General features: G+C 45.6%; 1 long non-coding RNA gene across 1 annotated transcript; it reads left to right on the top strand.

Moving 5' to 3' along the window:
• Window positions 1-4,851: 4,851 nt before the first annotated feature.
• Window positions 4,852-18,117, top strand: LOC131495128 (uncharacterized). Its single transcript, XR_009253785.1, has 4 exons — window positions 4,852-4,949; window positions 5,895-5,989; window positions 15,150-15,245; window positions 17,609-18,117. It is a non-coding gene; the product is annotated as an uncharacterized LOC131495128 (long non-coding RNA).
• Window positions 18,118-18,495: the final 378 nt, after the last annotated feature.

The following is an 18,495-nucleotide window of genomic DNA, read 5'->3' as shown; positions in this document are numbered from 1 at the left end:
ATAGACTCACAAGAAAAAGAAAAAATAAATTATGATTTTAAGCCACAAGGGCTTGCAGTGTTTTGTCACACAGAAATAGATGGCCAGGACAGAAATGGGCAGCAGACTGAAGATATATGTCGCAACAAAATCCAAAACCAGTGTGTCACGGGGTCTAGGACGGGGCCGAAGACCCCAAAGAGAAGGTTGTGGAATCAGGAAGGACAATGAGCAGATCGTCATAGGGGCCTAGAAAAACGTGAAACAGGCTCACGGAAAACTAAGAAAAAACTGGTGCTAACAGTAGTGTGGAAAATAAAATGTACAAATAGTAATATTACGTGTTTGCCTGAAAAGATGACTGGGCATCCTGCTGGAAGTACTAGATTCTTTCTTTTATTAAAAAAGCACATTTATTTATTTTTGAGAGACAGAGAGAGACAGAGTGCGAGCAGGGGAGGGGCAGAGAGGGAGACACAGAATCGGAAGCAGGCTCCAGGCTGTCAACAGATGTGGAGCTCAAACCCACGAACTGCAAGATCATGACCTGAGCCGAAGTCAGACGCATAACCAACTGAGCCACCCAGGTGCCCCATAGATTTCTTTCTTTTTCTTTCTTTCTTTCTTTCTTTCTTTCTTTCTTTCTTTCTTTCTTTCTTTCTTTCTTTCTTTCTTTCTGCCACATATGAGAATTATAAGGAGACAAGCTTTAAAAAAATAAAAAGAATAACTGTTAACTTTTCCCACAGAATTTAGAAGAAATAGAAAGAATCCAGGACATTCTGGGTTCACAAATAAAATCGTTTCTCACAACCAGCCATGTTAGGCAAGGAAAAGCTACCAAAAAAGAAAAAGAAAAAAAGAAGAAAAAGAAATGTCCACAGGGTAGAGATCATCTCAAGTGTGCGGTGGTGAAATTCTTTGTGAAGATTTGAGAAAAAGAAATAGAGAAAATGTTCGCAGTCCCCCTCAGCTATACAAAAAAGGCTTCTTAAGAAAGTAAAGGGTAATACTCCAGAGCGCTGTGATTCTGAGCTCAAGCCAAAGGGATATCTCAAAATGAGTTGTGTGTGACTTTTTTCTACTCAACTGAAACCTCAGTAAAACTAATTATAAGCCCATAGTGTTTATAAGACAGCAATTTAGTTAGTTGCCATTGTTATTATTTTTGTTATATCATCAGAAACACTGTCTACTTAGCCGAACCTCATCAGAAACAGTCCACAATGGGAAGGGTCTTCCTAAAAATGGACTTCGGGAGGGGCACCTGGGTGGCTCAGTTGGTTGAGCGTCCTACTTCGGCTCAGGTCATGATCTCACAGCTCGTGAGTTTGAGGCCCGTGTCAGGCTCTGTGCTGATGGCTCGGAGCCTGGAGCCTGCTTCGGATTCTGTGCCTCCCTCTCTCTCTGCCCCAACCCACTCGCATTCTGTCTCTGTCTCTCTCAAAAATAAATAAACATTAAAAAAAAAATGGACTTCAGGCACTGTAGGGGAGGGGGCAGGCTGAGGTCCATACTCAACTTCAAACACAGGCTACTTCTTGTAGAAAGTGGATGGATGACTTCGGGGAGCCAAGAGCACCAAGCCAACCAGGGAGGGAACAGGCCTGGTCTCAGATCGAAACACTGGCAACAGGTGCTCAGCTGAATTTCGGAATCACTGTGGACCAGTAGTTACTATGCACCTCCTGAATTTTGTCCCTGTGGAAGGAGTATCTATTGAAGGGATTCTTCCCCCTTGTACTTTAGACGAGAGTACAGTGGATGGTTTGTGCCTTTAGGACACAGTTCCTCAGACTGTGGTAAATTGTACTCAAAAGGCTAAGTCAAAGGAGGATTACCATATCTGGGTCTGCTTTAGCTGATGCGACCCTGGGCTCTGGGGTGATGCTGTAAGGGGATGATATGAGAGTCTGGAGTTCTTGGGGGGCAGTAAGCACAATTTGCCTGTGGAAAGATATGTGAATTGTAGAAGATTGTATTTTCTAAATATGACCCAGCAGTATCTCTCACCCTTGTACTTCTCTGCCCATCCCCTTTCAAGAGGTGGGGTTTATTTCTCTACTCTTTTGAATCTGGACTGGCAATATGGCTTCTTTGGCCAATAGAATTCATTGGAAATGATCATTTCCCAGTTTAGACATTGCCGTTAATTGGCCCGGAGCTCCTACTTCCTTTCTCATGAATACTTAGTCTTGGGACACCTTCTGTCAAAACCCAGACACCATACTGTAAGAAGAGGCCATGTGTAGGCACCCTGTTGGATGGTTCCACAATAACGACATCACTTACCAGTCTAGTGAATGAGCCATGTTGGACATCAGCCTATTTTGCACCTTCCGAGGACTCTATCCGTAGTTACTATCTAGCTGCAATCCCATGACAGAATCCAAGCGAGAATCACCAGCTGAGCCCAGTCAACTCATGAAAATTGGGACCAAAAAAAAAAAAGTTATTTAAGCCATTGAGAGGTGAGGCCATTGTCACACAATGATAGATAAATGAACAGCCTCTGCCGATCCATCACAGTAATGGTTAATGAGCTAATGGATGCAAAACGCCTATCTTAATACTTGATACAAAGCTGGCAATTAATTAATGCTCTTTCTTCCCCTTTTTCAGGTCAGATAAAGTTGAAATAAAGCTGAGTGATATTAGGGGAACCTGAAAGTATTCACATCCTCAGTTTTTAGCTGCTGTTTGTGGCCAAGTGAAGGAAATTCTATTCAAGAAACAAAACCAAAAATGGGAATGTAGTTCTCCACCTTTCTTCCGCATGCAATGCCACATGATTCTGTGATTCAGCTGTGGGATCACCATCGCCTGCGATGGGTTCCTTAATGAGGTTTTCAGATAAGCATGCTCGCAGGCACTTTCAGAATCCATGGCAAATGTCGTATTCAAGGGCAAAAGACACACTGAAACAAAAAGAAAAGTACTTTATAACACAAAGGAAGCATTCAGCCCTGCGATGCATTGAAATCAATTTAGAAGTTTGGATTGAGTTTTCATTTTCTTGTTATAAGTAGGGCTTATTTATAGAATGTAAAGGACTACTTAACCCTGTGTGACAATTCAACATGAATTTCAAATGGGACCTTCTGTCTCCATGTGGGCAGGTCTCATCTCACCAACATAGCAGCGGCACGTTTTTGAGATCACAGCACTCAGTACCTAATCAATTCACCGTCCATAAAATTTTCAGAGTACGAAGATTCAAGCTCTGAAAAACATTATTCCGAAGAAGAAGAGTCCTTTCAATTTGTAGTTCTTCCTCGGTCAAGGTCAGGAAAAGGTACCCTCATTGTTGGTACCTTCTGCCTGCTAAATAAAGCCTAAGCGTATTTGGAACAGGTTCTGTGTGTGAGAGACTCGCCAACGTTTTCCCAGCCCCAATCAGGCTCCCCCACTTTCCCAGCAGTGACGTCCGCAGTTGCTCTGTTGCTAAAACCTGAGCGAAAAGACAGAAGGATCGCCTTTGGTGGAAACGCGGGCTGCTGGAGGTGCGGCAGGGACGTGGGAGTGTTCGCGCGCTCCCCGGCAGGCCGAGCCACGAGGGGGCAGCAGAGGGCCACGCTTCGGAGCCAGGGCGGCCTGGCCAGGGGCGAATCTCCACCCTCCCCTCGCTGAGCTCCTCTTGACGTCCAGCTGGAGGAATTAATTACCGACTGGTCAGATCCAGCCTGGAAAGCCCGGAAATCCTGCTTCCTATCTCTGGCTTTGTCCACTTGTACTTGATCTTGATTCATCCGTAGGTTCCAGGCCTTCCTGGGCACCGAGTCTGCCTAACACATTTCACGGAGTCCTTTCTTAGAGTCCCTGCCAGCCTAGTGCTGGGGGTAGAGTGACCCGGGGGACGGGACGCGTGCAGAGGACCAAGGCCACCTGGGTCCCGCCTTGCCTTACTGTGCTATTAGCTGCACAACCTTGTGGAAACCACCCCTGAATTCTCGATGCTCCTGGAGGCGTCCCGGTTCCTGCCACCCCACCTGCGTTTCCTCCTATCGGAGGCGGCAAGGATGGCCACCACCAAGTTTCTGACGACTTCATGAAGGAAAGGTGGTGAGGGGCTTACCACGCCTCTACACTCAGGGCAGAAACCCAATTCATGCCTGTACCCAGCGGGCATTTAGTAGGCACCTTCTCTGTGCCTGGCAGGCCCTGTTAATGCGTTGGTGACCAGGCAGACAGAGGACCTGCCCAGACGGTAATTTTGTTCCAGAGGGAAGGGGGAACGCACACTTTGTCAGGTGGGGATACAGGTTTACGCCGCCCGTACTTTCTTCGAAAGTAGGGTGTTCCCAGACCCAAAGATATCCTCTCTCAGGCTTTTCAAATACCTTAGGCCACAGCTCGCTAGCGGACACACAAAGTAAATGGAGACGGGGCACAGATGCGCACACAGGGCAAAGCGCTGGCGGTCTGATGGGGAGAATCTGAGGTGCTGAGATGCCAAGAGGCCGAGTGTAGTTCCAGGGAGAGACGCTGGGTGGCGCCACTCTCCCCGTTCCGGAGCTGCCTCTGCAACAGCTTTGTTGCAAAACCGACGCTGAACCCTTTTCACTTTTTGCCTTTTTTTTTTTTTTTTTTGTACAGGCAAAAAAAAAAAAATCCTCTTTGGATTCCTTTTAATTAGTGGAAACAGGGACTAATGTAGGTGTTCTGGAAAGGTAAAGTGGCATAACGCAGTTTTTTGAAAAGCGAGGGATACCCGTCGGTGCTGTGGAGGGCAAGAAAAGGTGAGCCAGAGAGAGGGGAGGGAGATCATTCCTGCCATTGTTATCCCCCTAATTGTGACTTGGGAAAGTTGTCTAAGTCATCAACCGTGATCAACAAGGGGCATAGCAGTGGATGCGGGCTTCCCTGTTAACCCTAAACTCGCAGAGTTGACGTGGAATCGTCCCCCAACGGGAGGGCAGCGTGCAGGCGGGTGGGTGATGCAGAGAGAATCTGAGCTCCATCTGGAAGCAGTGAGTGGGGATCAGCTGGGTGTGGGGGTGTGGTGATGAGCAGACAGAGCAGCAGGGGGCTGACAGGGGGTGTGGGGAAGCTTGCGTGGGGGAGGGGCTGTGAGCAGAGGCCGGGACCAGGTGAAAGGGGCTGGCAGCTGGCGTGTGAGAGAGGGCAGGGCGGGTGCCACCGTCACTGGGCTCCCAGGCAGGGCCTGCAGCCCCTGTGCTGAGGGGTTTACCCCCATTACCTCACTGAGGGTGCATCCTGGGGGAGGAGGTCGGCCTCTGTTCCCCTCGCTTTCAGGCAGGTTGACACTCAGCCTGCACATGATACATGGAAAAGGAAGCATCGATCCACAACGCCTGCTTAACAGGAAAATGTATCCGTGTGCGCAGGTGTGTGTGCAGGTGTCCCCAGTCTGTCCGAGCAACTCGCAGTGTCCGGGTCATGTCCCCAACCCCACCAAGTGGCCTGAATGAGATCCCTGGACGTTGTTTCAAGGACTGCTTGCGGTCCGGCGTCGATGGCTTTAGATCAGGCCACAGTGCATTTTTACGAACTCCCAGGCCAGCTTGGTGCCACTGCAGAGGCCTCTGTGATATCCCTCCCCTCGCTCCCTCCTTGTGCCTGATCTTCAAAGCGGCCTCTGATGCCCTGACTGCAAAGAGAATTTTAAGCAAGGAACACACTCTTGTGCAAGTGGGGGGGGGGGGGGGCGTGGAAGATGCTTCTGTGGGAGCAGCCAGAAGCCCCCCCGGCGGGGGTGGGGGAGGGTGGGGAGAGGCGAGCGAGGAGAGCATCGCGCAGCCTGACTGCAAACAGGAAATCGTTCGGGAGAAGTCGCATTGTCTATCGATTCCTGACCCATTTGTTTACTTGTTCATTTGTGCGCTCATTTATTAGTGTCATTTCTCGTGGGCCCCAGGGACACTGAGACAAAGGGACACATTTTCTGTCCGCAGGAGCTCAGAGTCTACTCGCAGGAACAGATGGGTGAACAGACCACTGTGATGTCTGCTTGATAACAAGCTTGCAAGATTTAACCTTTCTGCGAAATGTAATTATGGAATCTTGGTAAATTTATTTAACATGTTAGTGCCTCAGTTTGCTTAAATATAAAATGGGGGGGATCACAGTGGTATCTCAAATGTCTGTTATGAATATTAAACAAGACAATACAAGGAAACACTGGGCTGACTTTGTGACATAGAAGTCCTCAGGGAATATTAGCTGCAATAATTTTCATTAATATTATTTGTTGACACAAATATATATGTGGCAAAATACAGAGTCATAGAAGAAATTAAATATAGCGGCTTCGTAATAACCATTTTCTCTGAGGGCAGGGGGAAGGAAGATTACAAAGCAAAGCATAGCTGTCATTCTTATTTATAAAACATTCTGGGGGCACCTGGGTGGCTTGGTCTGAGCATCTGACTGCGGCTCAGGTCGTGATCTCACAGTTGGGCTCATGAGTTTCCAGTCCTGCATTAGGCTCTCTGCTGTCAGCACGGAGCCACTTCACATCTTCTGTCTCCCTCTCTCTCTCTCCCCTTCCCCTACTCATGCTCTAAATTCTCTCTCTCTCTCTCTCAAAAATAAATAAATGTTTTAAAAAAAAACCTACAGGGGCACCTCACTGGCTCATTCAGGTAAGCCTCTGACTTTGGCTCAGGTCATGATCTCAGGGTTCGTGGGTTTGAGCCCTGAGTTGAGCTCTGTGCTAACAGCTCAGAGCCTGGAGCCTGCTTCGGATTCTGTGTCTCCCCCTCTCTCTGCCCCTTCCCCACTTGTGCTCTGTCTATCAAATATAAATAAACTTTTTTAAAAAAGTCACAAAACAGTGAGGGATGTTACAAGCTGGGTGATATATAACTAAGTCGGGCTGGATAAAAGCAGGGCTTTTGGAGGAAATGCCCTAGGAGGCCTGCCAGGTATGCACAGAAATAGTGGATGCTGGATCTGGAAGAGGGAACGGAAAGGAGACCACAGTTTGAACACTTACTGCATCCCACGCTCTGTGCTGGATTCTTTTTTGTGTGAACCTACTTTAATGGGAAATTAGCAACCATGCAGAAACGTGCACAGCATGAACGCGTACCTAAGCAAGGTTTGGATGGTGAACATCGTAGGAGACTCCTGGTTCTCAACCGGTGGAGATTTTGCGCCTTAGGATTTGGCAAAGTCTACAGACATTTCTGCATCCGCAGTTGTCTGAACTTAATTCAGTTGTTCCCACTGACCCGCTGTGTGACCTTGGACACATCCCTTCAGCTCTCGGTGCCTCGGTGTTGCATCTGTAAAGCGGGATCCTGACGCTACTCCAGTCACAGACTGCTGTCACAGCAGCTGGTGTAGGGACAGCAGTTGGAACCCTGGCAGGCACACCGGCGGCGTCCTGTGTGCTCACTGTTTTACTCTGTCTGGTGTTTAGAGCAACAGCAGAGGACTGTAAGTCTCCCGGGGACGGGCGGGCTGGCGGTTGGCTGGTCAAGGTCATCAAGTGAGTCCTGAGGGTTCAGCAAGCCAAGTGGGTGTCTTCGGTGCGTGAGGCGGGCCTGGCCTCTGCAGGGCCCGCTGCACAGAGCTCTCCCTCAGCCTGCCTGTCCTTCGGGGGGAGCGCTTGGTCTCCCTGACCGGCATCATCGCTCTCTCCAGGACTGTGACAGATGGGGCCATTTTGACTCATTGGGATTTTTGGCAAGAAAAGAGCAGATAACAAATTGGGTTCTGTCTGCAAATGACTCCCCGTTGTGTGAGAGATTCTGACTCCCCAGTGCCGTTTCTGTGGCACCAGCCAGCTCCTCTTTGCCCACAGCAGCATGACATTTTATTATTTGACTGTCTCTCCAAGGCTACAAAGGCACCTGGAGCCTAGTAGACCCTTACTACTTGGATTCCTCAGTCCCTCTCATGTTACTTTTCCCCTGTGTCGGCCACTGGCAAGACACAAGCCTTCCCTCAAGCCTCCCAGGCCCCCAACTCTGCATGAGTGAAAAATACGCTTCGTTAGAAGGGAATGGGGGTGACGGGGCCACAGCACATGGAGCGACACCCCATCATGAAGCTCAGGGTGAATGAATGAGGGGACCTGCCTTCTCACCCTGGCTCCGCCCACCTGAGACGGTTAACCTCATCTGCCCCCACCCGCAACCCCCTCACCCAGCTAAGGGTCACTGACTATCCAGGTGTCGGTGACCTGTTCAGGCAGTGGACAAAGAACGTGAGGGACCCCTGGGTCACACTCAGCTCTGCCACTGATTATCCACAAGATGCTCAACATCCAGATGTCTCCTTCTCTGCATTCGCTCCCAGGAGATGCTGACACCTTATCGCGCCAGGTAACGTGAACATTAAATGAAACAGAAGGAAAGAAGTTGGGACGCTGGCTGCTCCTTGGCAAGCGCCGCGGAGGTGATTGCTGTCATTAGTGTCCTTGCCGTGCTGGTGCTGGTTGTGACCCCGAGGCCTGGAGTGCTGCCCTCAGGCTGGCTGTGCCCACAGGCTCTGCTGCCCAGGAGCTTCTTGGTCTCGACCACTCGTCCCATGTAGCCCAGAGCCACCTCTACCGTGAAATGGGAATAAGAATAGTGCTCCCAGAATAGAGTTGTTATGGTGACAGTTCATGGGTCTGTTTTTGGTAGGAAAAACAAAAAATGACTTAGCTAGTTGCCCAGCCAATCCTAAGCCCTCAGTGATACTGGTTAGGATTAGGAAAATAACAAAAACCACCATACGGGAGTGGTGAGTGCGCGCGGGTCAGCGTGGAGCCCAGGTAATTCTCATAACAGCCGTGTTTAACAGACAGTTTGTCCCAAACCTTATTTTTAATGTTTGTTTATTTTTTGCGATCGAGAGAGAGAGAGAGAGACTGTGTGAATGGGGGAGGAGCAGAGAGAGACAGCCACACACAGAGAGATTCTGAAGCAGGCTCCAGGCTCTGAGCTGTCAGCACAGAGCTCGTCGAGGGGCTCGAACCTGTGAACCGTGAGATCATGACCTGAGCTGAGGTCGGACGCTTAACCGACTGAGCCAGCCAGGTGCCCCCCAAACTTTTTAAGTTGCACAGATGAGATCAAACCCTTACCCACTTCTGCGAATTTTCTTTCATCCCTCCCCGCCCCCCTCCCTCAGCACCACCGGGTAGGGTTCCCCATCCTCCTGACGCTTCTGTAACCCCTGGGCCGCCCACATCACAAGCCTCGTCACTCTTCATTTTCACTGGGCTTTTTACACAGTTGGGCAGGGCTCTGTCTTGTTTCCTGTTGGATCCCCAGTCCGGGATCCAGCGCCTGGCACAGAGTAAACATTCTGCAAAATTTGACTTCCTATAAATTCAATGACATTACATTTTATCACCCAAATAGAAGCGTAATTCATATCTTGTGTGCACCCCGGGGTTCTCTCTCGAGCGCGGTATTGAGCCGTCTTCCTTGTGAAAGTGTCAGTCGTGGCACCCACCCCCTACCAGGGTTATTAGTTATGAAGGCTTCTCATACAGATGTTAAGAGGCTGGGATCCCTGTCAAGCCCCTCCCCCAAATGACATCTTTCACAGAAGTTTGTCCTTTGAACTCAGGAGACAGACTTTCTCCAGCGCTCCATCCAAAAGGGTTTCCATAGCAACCACCACCACTTCAAAGGTGCCAGAATGTCTCCCTCCTACATCTGACTTCCTCCCTCCCTGGGTGCCATTCAGGTGACACGAGGCAGTTGGAATGAGCCCCAGGTCACCTCACCAAATGTTTCACAGCTGGCAGGAGCAGGTGCACCTATTAAATAAATTACTCAAGCTACAGAGGGGCTGGTGCATCATCTTCCTGTGACTCCAGAGAGAGGCTTGCTTTCATCAGTCTACCGTCCATGAAGAAATCCCTGAGCTTAATCAAAGGCTCATTGTCCTGGGACATTGTACATAAGAGGTACTTCTTAAATGTGGGCTGATGGGGTGAGAATACATGCAGCCATAACACGTATACATACGTATGTGTATATGTGTACATACAATTAATGTCATTTTCTTTACTAGTTGTTTAGCTCCTGATATTCTATGCCTGATTCAATGGGGGTATTTTAAATTTTTTATGTTTATTTATTATTTTTGAGAGAGAGACAGAGTGCGAGTGGGGGAGGGGCAGAAAGAGCGGGAGACTCCGAATCCGAAGCAGGCTCCGGGCTCTGAGCTGTCAGCACAGAGCCTGACGAGGGGCTCAAACTAACGAACTGTGAGGTCATGACCCGAGCCGCAGTCGGACACTTAACCAGCTGAGCCACCAAGGCGCCCCCAATGGGGTTATTTTAAATGCAAAGTATAACAACATGAGGTATCACATTCCTGTATTCAAAAGATTGAGATTGTAAGGTAAAGGTCCCTCTCGTTACCATTTGGAATTGGAGGAATTAGTTAATATCTGTGTTAAATATATTTATCCTCAATTTCTACATCTAGGAATATAGTATCCCCTACACTATTTATAATATACAACACTGAAGATGCCAAAAATAGCTGGCTTAATTACATAACAGTTTATTATTGTTTATTTATGCTCCTATGAATGGCCAGGGCAGTTCATCTGGTATTGGCTGGTCTCACTTATGCATCTGTGCCTTTTGTGGGTTAAACATGCTAACCTTGACTGGGTAGTATCATATAATTGGACATGGGCTGGGCAGTGGTCGGGGGCCAAAAGAAAGGAAGTTGATGTGTGCAGACACTTTCTTAAGCTTCCGCTTAGCCTCAGGTCACATGACCAAGCTCAGATTCATGTGAGAGGCAGTATTCAAGGGCATGAGCACAAAGAGACCAGAGAGTTTGGGGTTACTGGTGTAGTCATTCTGCCAGCAACGTGCTGCACTGTGGTTGGAGAACTTTGTATGATACCAGTTACTTGAAACTTGTTGAATCTTGCTTTATGGTCCAGAATGTGATGGGCTTTTGTGTTGTTTTATTTTTAATTCCATGCATACTTGAGAAGAATTTGTGATCTCAGATGGTTGGGGCAGCATTCTAAACATCCCTTAAATCAAGCTTTTTTGGTGTATGACTCACTCAAATCTTATCCATCGTCCTTGACTTTTTACATGCTTGACAGAGTAAATAATTGGGAAATCGCATTGAAAGTACCCAGTATGATGGAGATTTCTTAGTTCTGCCAATTTCTGTTCCTTGTATTACACACATACACACACGCACACACGCACACACACTTAAAAGTTTTTTTATTTTGAGAAAGAGAGCATGAGTGGGGGAGGGCAGAGAGGCAGCGTGAAGGGAGAGACAGAGGATCCCAAGCAGGCTCTCTGCTGTCAGTGCAGAGCCCGATGCGGGGCTCAAACCTGTGAACTGTGAGATCATGACCTGAGCCAAAATCAAGAGTCAGACACTTAACTGACTGAGCTACCCAGGCGCCCCTGACACATATACTTTTGATAAGAGAATTTTCGTGTATCTTTTCCAGCTTTACTGAGGCACAATTGACATTAGAATTATAAGATATTTAAAGTGTGCATTGTGGAGATTTGATGATATATGCATACATTGTCACAAAATGATACCCATGTTAATTAGCACATCTGTCAGTATTTTGAGGCTACTTTATCAGGAGTTTATAGCTATAGGATTGTATTCAACCATCCATATTCGTAAAAATCCTTTTGGTCTTAAAGTCAATTTTGTATGACATCCTAGAGCTAAGGCGGCCTTATTTTGGTTGTTATTTGTGTGGTATATCTTTTTCCATATTTTTATGGTCAGTGTTTCTGAGTTGTGTCTCTTACAAATGGGACACAGTCGTGATTACATTTTAATCCTTTGCTAAAAAATTTTAAATAAGGAGCTTGTTGTATTTGTATCATTTAGAGCATTTGGACTTAGGTTTTCACTTTCAATTTAGAATTTTTTTGCCTTTTTGTTAAACTTCCTTTGCCTCCTCACCTTTACTGGTCTTCTTTTCAACCAATTACTTTTGGTTTATTTGTTTTCTCATTTCATTTATTTTATTTTATTCCAATTTTTTTTTTGGTTATTCTACTGACTTTTAAGTTAATCACTTCTTTTATGTTCTTTTGAATGTCGCCACTGGATTTTTACACTGAATAAGTCATCTTATTTACTCAGTTTTCCCAACAAGAGATTTTGTTATTCACATCATGATTTACACTCAACAACTGTTTGAAATTTTGGTTTGGGCTATTTTATAAACCGCAGATTTAGCAATATTACCATGATCATTATCATCCAATGTTTACATTTGCTCATGTTTCCGAACTCTTTTTTATTATTTATCTATTCTTTTTGCTTCTCAGATTTTCTTTTGTAGTTATTTTTACTTTTCCAAAATGAATACTTTAGAAATACTTTAGTAACAGACTCTCTGATTTTTGTTTGTTTGCTTCCTTGAAATGCCTTTGTTCTTGAGATAAGAGTTTTATTTTTTTATGTTTTAATTTTTTTCTAACATTCATTTTTGAGAGAGAGATACAGAGCATGAGCGATGGAGGGGCAGAGAAAGAGGGAGACACAGAATCCGAAGCAGGCTCCAGGCTCTGAGCTATCAGCACAGAGCCCGACGCAGGACTCGAACCCATAGACTTCTAGATCATGACCTGAGCCAAAGTTAGACGCTCAACTGACTGAGCCACCCAGGCGCCCCAGAGATAGAGTTTTATTGAATAACCAATTCCAACTTGATAATTAATTTATTTTCGTTCTTAGAAGGTGTAATTCTCATGTTTCCTGGCTTTTTTTTTAATTGAGAACTTGGTATTAGTCTAATTATCGTCCTTTAATACGTGATCTTTCTCTCTGGCTGCTTGTAAGATTGTCATTTTGTATGTGACGTTTTGCTATTCCATGACAGTGTGTACAGGATTGGATTTCTTGTTATTTATCTCCCTCGGCATACCTTGTGTTTCTTATGTTTGTGGATTCATGTTTTTCAAAGGTCCAAAAAATTGTCAAGCATGAAAACTTTAAATATGACGCATTTCCTGTTCTCTCTATTGTCTGCTTCTAGGATGCTCCTTAGAGATAAGCTTACATTAGGCATTCAGTCTCTCCTCAGTGTCTCTTGACTCTATTTCCCACCCCCCATATTGTTATTGTAGATTCTTGAGAATGTCTGGAGGTCCGTGTTCTGACGTGAATTCTAGCCTCTACTGCATACAATCTGCTCGTGAGCCTCCCTCTGCTGGAGTCTCATCGTTGGCTCATTCACCCTACATGCTGATCACCTTCTGGCTGGAAACACTAACATAGTAAAAGACTCTATTTTAAAGAGTCAATTGAAGGGGCATCTGGGTGGCTCAGTCGATTGCACATCTGACTTCGTCTCAGGTCATGATCTCACAGTTTGTGGGTTCGAGTCCCGCGTCGGGCTCTGTGCTAACAGATAGCTCAGAGCCTAGAGCCTGCTTCGGATTCTGTGTCTCCCTTTCTCTCTGTCCCTCCCCCGCTCATGCTCTGTCTCTCTCTCTCTCTCTCTCTCTCTCTCTCTGAAAAATAAATAAACATTAAAAAAAATTAAAAGCCTTAAAAAAAGTAAAAAAGAAAAAAGAAGAGTCAATTGAAGGTAAGGTCCCATGTGTTTCTGTGTGTGCTGAGAAATGACAGGAAGTGGGGCCCTGGTTGTAGCCGCTAGCTGGCAGGAACATGGAATGGGGAAAAACTGGTGACACTCCCCATCCTTCCCCAGCGTCCTGGGTGCTCAGTCAGTGGCAATGGTGGTAACGGCGGAAGCTGCTTCTTGGTTATCCTCACATAGGACTTGGCTTATCCTTCCTTTGGCTTCCTGAAGATGAGACACATCCGTGGGAGGACAGCGGAGTAAGGTCTTGCTCCTGGAATGGCTATCGTGGCCATATTGGTGGATCACTTCTGGTGGTTTAGGGAGTCATTTCAGGAAGCAGACAGACTATTTGGGGAAAAAAACACTGATGTCCTGGATTCGGTCCTTTCTGTGCATATGAATGATTCGGCTTCTCTTCTTTCACGTGCAGAACCCTGGCTGATATACAATTAGCTGCGTTTTTCATTTGGACAATTCTATCCCTATTTCTAAAAGCTCTATTCATTTATTTAAAAATAAATCTTCCTGGTCTGCTTTGGATTGTGTGGTAGTTTGCTAGGGCGGCTTGTAACAAAGTACCACGGACGCGGTGGCTTAAACACGAGAGATTTATTGCCTCAGAGCTCTGGGGGCTAGGAGTCTGAGATCAAGGTGTGGGCAGGATTTTTCCCTCCAGAAGCTGAGAGGGTGAATCTATTCCATGCCCCTTTCCCTGGCTTCTAGCAGCCTGTGGGAAATCTGTGGCATTCCTGGCCTTGTAGGTGCACCAGCCCCCTCTCTGTCTTCATGTTCACGTGGCATTCTCCTGTGAGTGTGTCTGTGTACCAGTTTCTCCTTTTATAAGGACACCAGTCACATTGCAATAGGGGCCCACACACTCTATTGTGACCTCATCTTTACTTCTTGCGTCTGAAATGACCCTATTTCCAAATAAGGCCACATTCTGAGGTACAGGGAGTTAGAACCTCAATGTACGAATTCAACCCAGGACAGATAGTAATTTGTCACTTGCTAGTTATTATACCATTTTTCATATCTGCTAACATCTTATAACAAGTTACTTTTAAATATTTATCTGTCACTTACAATATCTGAATCATTGGATGGGTGGGGGATCTTAAATGGTTTTTATTTCTGTTGACCCTTTGCTTGCGTATTTGACGATTTTTGTTTCTAAAATCATGCTTTGTTGATATGTGGGAGTCTGAGGTCTTCTATGCAGAATACTGTCCTCCAGAGAGGGTTTGCATTTGCTTCTGCCTGGAACTTCTTCCTGAGACCTTCCTAGGACCTCATTCATCTCACTCAGGCTTCCCTGTGCGATGCCACAGTTGGGTGGCATAAACTTTCCTCTCTTGTTGCAGGGTCTGGGCAGGATTCCTCCTAAATTTGTGTTGGTCCCAGATTCCCAGAGATTAGGGTAGTGTCCTTGGTAAATTACTGTTTTCTTTCTCTCCCGGACTTGGTCTTTCTTTCAAGCTGCAGAAATGATGCTTCACAGAGTGTTTTCTTTGTTTTCCTTCCCAGGGTCCACATTCACCTTACAATGTTTTGCATCCTTGTTTTGGAAGCTAAATTAGGGGGAAGGCCCTGATAATAACTTCTTTTGAGGGAACTGGCTTTCAAGATGGGTTATCTCTTTTTTTTCCAGGAAACCTCTTGGGCCTCCAGTTCTCACTCTTCAGATACAGAGGATGTGAGTTGCACCCTGAGCCCTCTCGCTCTCAGCTGAGAGAAGCGTGCTTCGGTAAGGCACTTTTCTGTACACTTACTTACTCCTCACTTGATTCAACAAATATTGGTCGAGCCACATGTTGACCCAAATCCTCTTTCAATGTCAAGCAAATTGTATTTATTTGGAAATCATGCCTGACTTTTAAAATTTATAATTAGACATTAATATTATGATACATGATGCTTTCTCATCTAGTTTTGTTTCCTTTTTATTTCACTGAGTCAGAGAGGGTTGGAGATGTGATTGTGTTGTGCTTGTAATATGCTGACAGAAAGCTGACAGCTGCTGAAATCACCCCAGACAGAAGCCTGTATTTTAAGAGGAATAATACCAGGGAGAGAGGGATGAAGAGGACAATAAAAACTGGGCGGGGGGGGGGGGGTGGTAGAGGCACCTGGGTGGCTCAGTCGGTTAAGTATCTGACTTCAGCCCAGGTCATGATCTTACAGTTCATGAGTTCGAGCCCCACATCGGGTTCTGTGCTGACAGCTCAGAGCCTGGAGTCTGCTTCAGATTCTGTGTCTCCCTCTCTTCTGCACCTCCCCAGCTCATGCTCTATTTCTCTCTCTCACTCAAAAATAAGTAAACATAAAAAAAAAAAAGGAAACTGGGAGGTAATGAGAAAGGTTTGCTGATCCTTCTGAGAAGTATAAACAGACAATTCCGTGTTTCACAAAATGTATTTGGATGAATTTAGGGGAATAGACATGTATAAATAAAAAGGGCACATACCTTCTGCATGCATAACAAGGTATGTGCACTTTTTTAAAATTTTTATTTAATGCCAATGTATGTAGAGCTAATGAATACAATATATGATGTTTATATCACCTTAGAAGTTCTGCATTCCCAGGTGAGATTTGATCATTTGACATTGACTCCTAGTAGAATTGTAAAAATCAAATCATGGATGTCATTGGTGTCAAACTGGGTGCCTGGTTTTGAGGAGCCAGGGGTCCCATAGTGGTGGTCAGCTGGATTAAAAATGGCATTGCCGGGGCGCCTGGGTGGCGCAGTCGGTTAGGCGTCCGACTTCGGCCAGGTCACGATCTCGCGGTCCGTGAGTTCGAGCCCCGCGTCGGGCTCTGGGCCGATGGCTTGGAGCCTGGAGCCTGTTTCCGATTCTGTGTCTCCCTCTCTCTCTGCCCCTCCCCCGTTCATGCTCTGTCTCTCTGTCCCAAAAATAAAAAAAAAAAAATGTTAAAAAAAATAAATAAAAAAAATAAAAAAAATAAAAATGGCATTGCCATATTTGCATAGGTGGATTCCATTAAAATAGAAGTATTTATCAAGATAATAATGTATCTCGTCTGTTACAAGTCCCAGTTTCAACTCAGATATTATATATAATGCAGAGAAAGGATAAACAACACAAATACATAGATGCTTCTCTCTTTAAAACTTCTCAGTCACCATCTACTCAACCTCCAGTTTCCTCCAAGTTAGCTCTACCCTGAATATCTTAACTTGGAGGTAAAGCGTTCCAGCGCATGCAGCCTTATAAGTAAAAATTAGAGCTACTTTACCAGACTACTTCTCATGTGTCAAGGACAAGTCTAGATCTAGGATATACAGCAGTGTGTCCCAGGATCGACTGTATAGGAAGGTGCTTCCTCTTCCTTTCAATAAACGTGTTTCTTCCAGTGGAAATATGGCAGAAAGATTTGTGAGTTGGATGCTGAGAGCTTGGGTACAAAACAGCTCTGTTTTATTTGACAACCTTCCAAGCGTCTGCCCTACATGCCGATCCCCAACCCCCCCCCAACTTTGCTTTCCAGCCCTGATAGACCATTATAATTTCTCTATTCGTATAATTTTCATTTGTTAGAACAAGGTACAGCTGTCTCAGGGGAAAATGTTTTTGAGAAAGTAGCTTGCCTATAAATCCATTTGTTTCACAATAATTAATTTGAACAAACTCCAAAAATATGCTTTAATAACTTCTCAGATCCCAATTAGGGCCAAATAAATGGCTTTCATTTATGGCAGAACCGATCTGATTAGGTTTCTTGTTTGGTGCACTATAAGCATGCAAACTATCCACCCTGAGGGACATCAAGCGAAATCCAAATCTTTAGATTTATTTAACCACAAATGCATATTTATAAATTGCAACAGACTTTTCTAATTAATTTTGCATCATGCTAATGATTTTTCTTTGTAACAACTGATTATATCAGGAAGGATCACAGCCAGATCTAGAGCCATTTGCAGTCACTGCTAGTTTGGAGAGAAATGGAAGGAAACGATAAAGAAAAACAAATTTCAGGGAGGTGGCTCCTCAGAAGTAATTACTGATTTCACCAACTGTCCACTGAAGCGATCCAATCCCTAACCCTCATTTAGTAAGCTCCACTGTCTTGTCCATTTTACAGCTAGGTTTACTTGCAACTGACATGTTTTCTGGTGAAGAAAATCATGATGGCAAAGTCTGTGCAGAGGCACGACACTGAAGAGTCTGAAATGACACCCGATTTTGAGAAGGAAAGGTATGAGGACAGAAGGTCAGGCAAATGGAAAGGGTCATGGATAGGGCACTGGAGACCCGAGTCTGAGCACTTCTGCCTCTTCGGAGGAGGAATTCCAAATTGGCCAACTGGAGGCATTGAAATAAGTCCCAGAAAAAATGGGGTGGGGTTGGCTTGAGAAAATAGAGTACCTTGAACGGAAGAAGGGATGTTCTGCTTTAACAGAACTAGAGCTGAGTAAAGAAAGTGGAGTGAAATTATAATGGTGATGGAGCACCTGGTTGGCTGAGTTGGTTAAACGTCCGACTGTTGGTTTCAGCTCGGGTCATGATCTTGCAGTTCGTGAGTTCAAGTCCTCCATCAGGCTCTGCACTGACAGCACAGAGCCTGCTTGGGATTCTCTCTCTCCCTCTCTTGCTGCCCCCCTCCCCCACCGCCGCTCATGCTGTCTCTCTCAAAATAAATAAATAGACAAACATTAAAAAAATAATGGTCCTGCTGGAGATGAGGAGTAGGGATGTGAGTGGGGAAGTTAGAGGCATTTCACAGTGTCCTACCAGAGTCTACTGAAACAGTCATACTTTTGTATTAGAAAAGGGGCTTTAAGGAACCCCCAGAAGGCTTGTTGTCTATCCTTTGAATTGTGGAGGTTAATAAGAGGTGCTCAAGGCACTTCCGACTAAAAAATCTCCACACGTCTTCAGGTGTCCATCACTAAGACAGTGTAAGAGTTAGCTGCTAACAGAGAGGAAGTTAAATTTTTTTAGATCGCCAGTCCTCACAACTGATGGAGG

This window comes from Neofelis nebulosa, chromosome 14 (assembly GCF_028018385.1).
Source record: "Neofelis nebulosa isolate mNeoNeb1 chromosome 14, mNeoNeb1.pri, whole genome shotgun sequence".
Taxonomy (NCBI): Eukaryota; Metazoa; Chordata; class Mammalia; order Carnivora; family Felidae; genus Neofelis; species Neofelis nebulosa.
The sequence above is the reverse complement of the archived record's forward strand: the minus strand, read 5'-3'. Positions and strand labels throughout refer to the sequence as shown.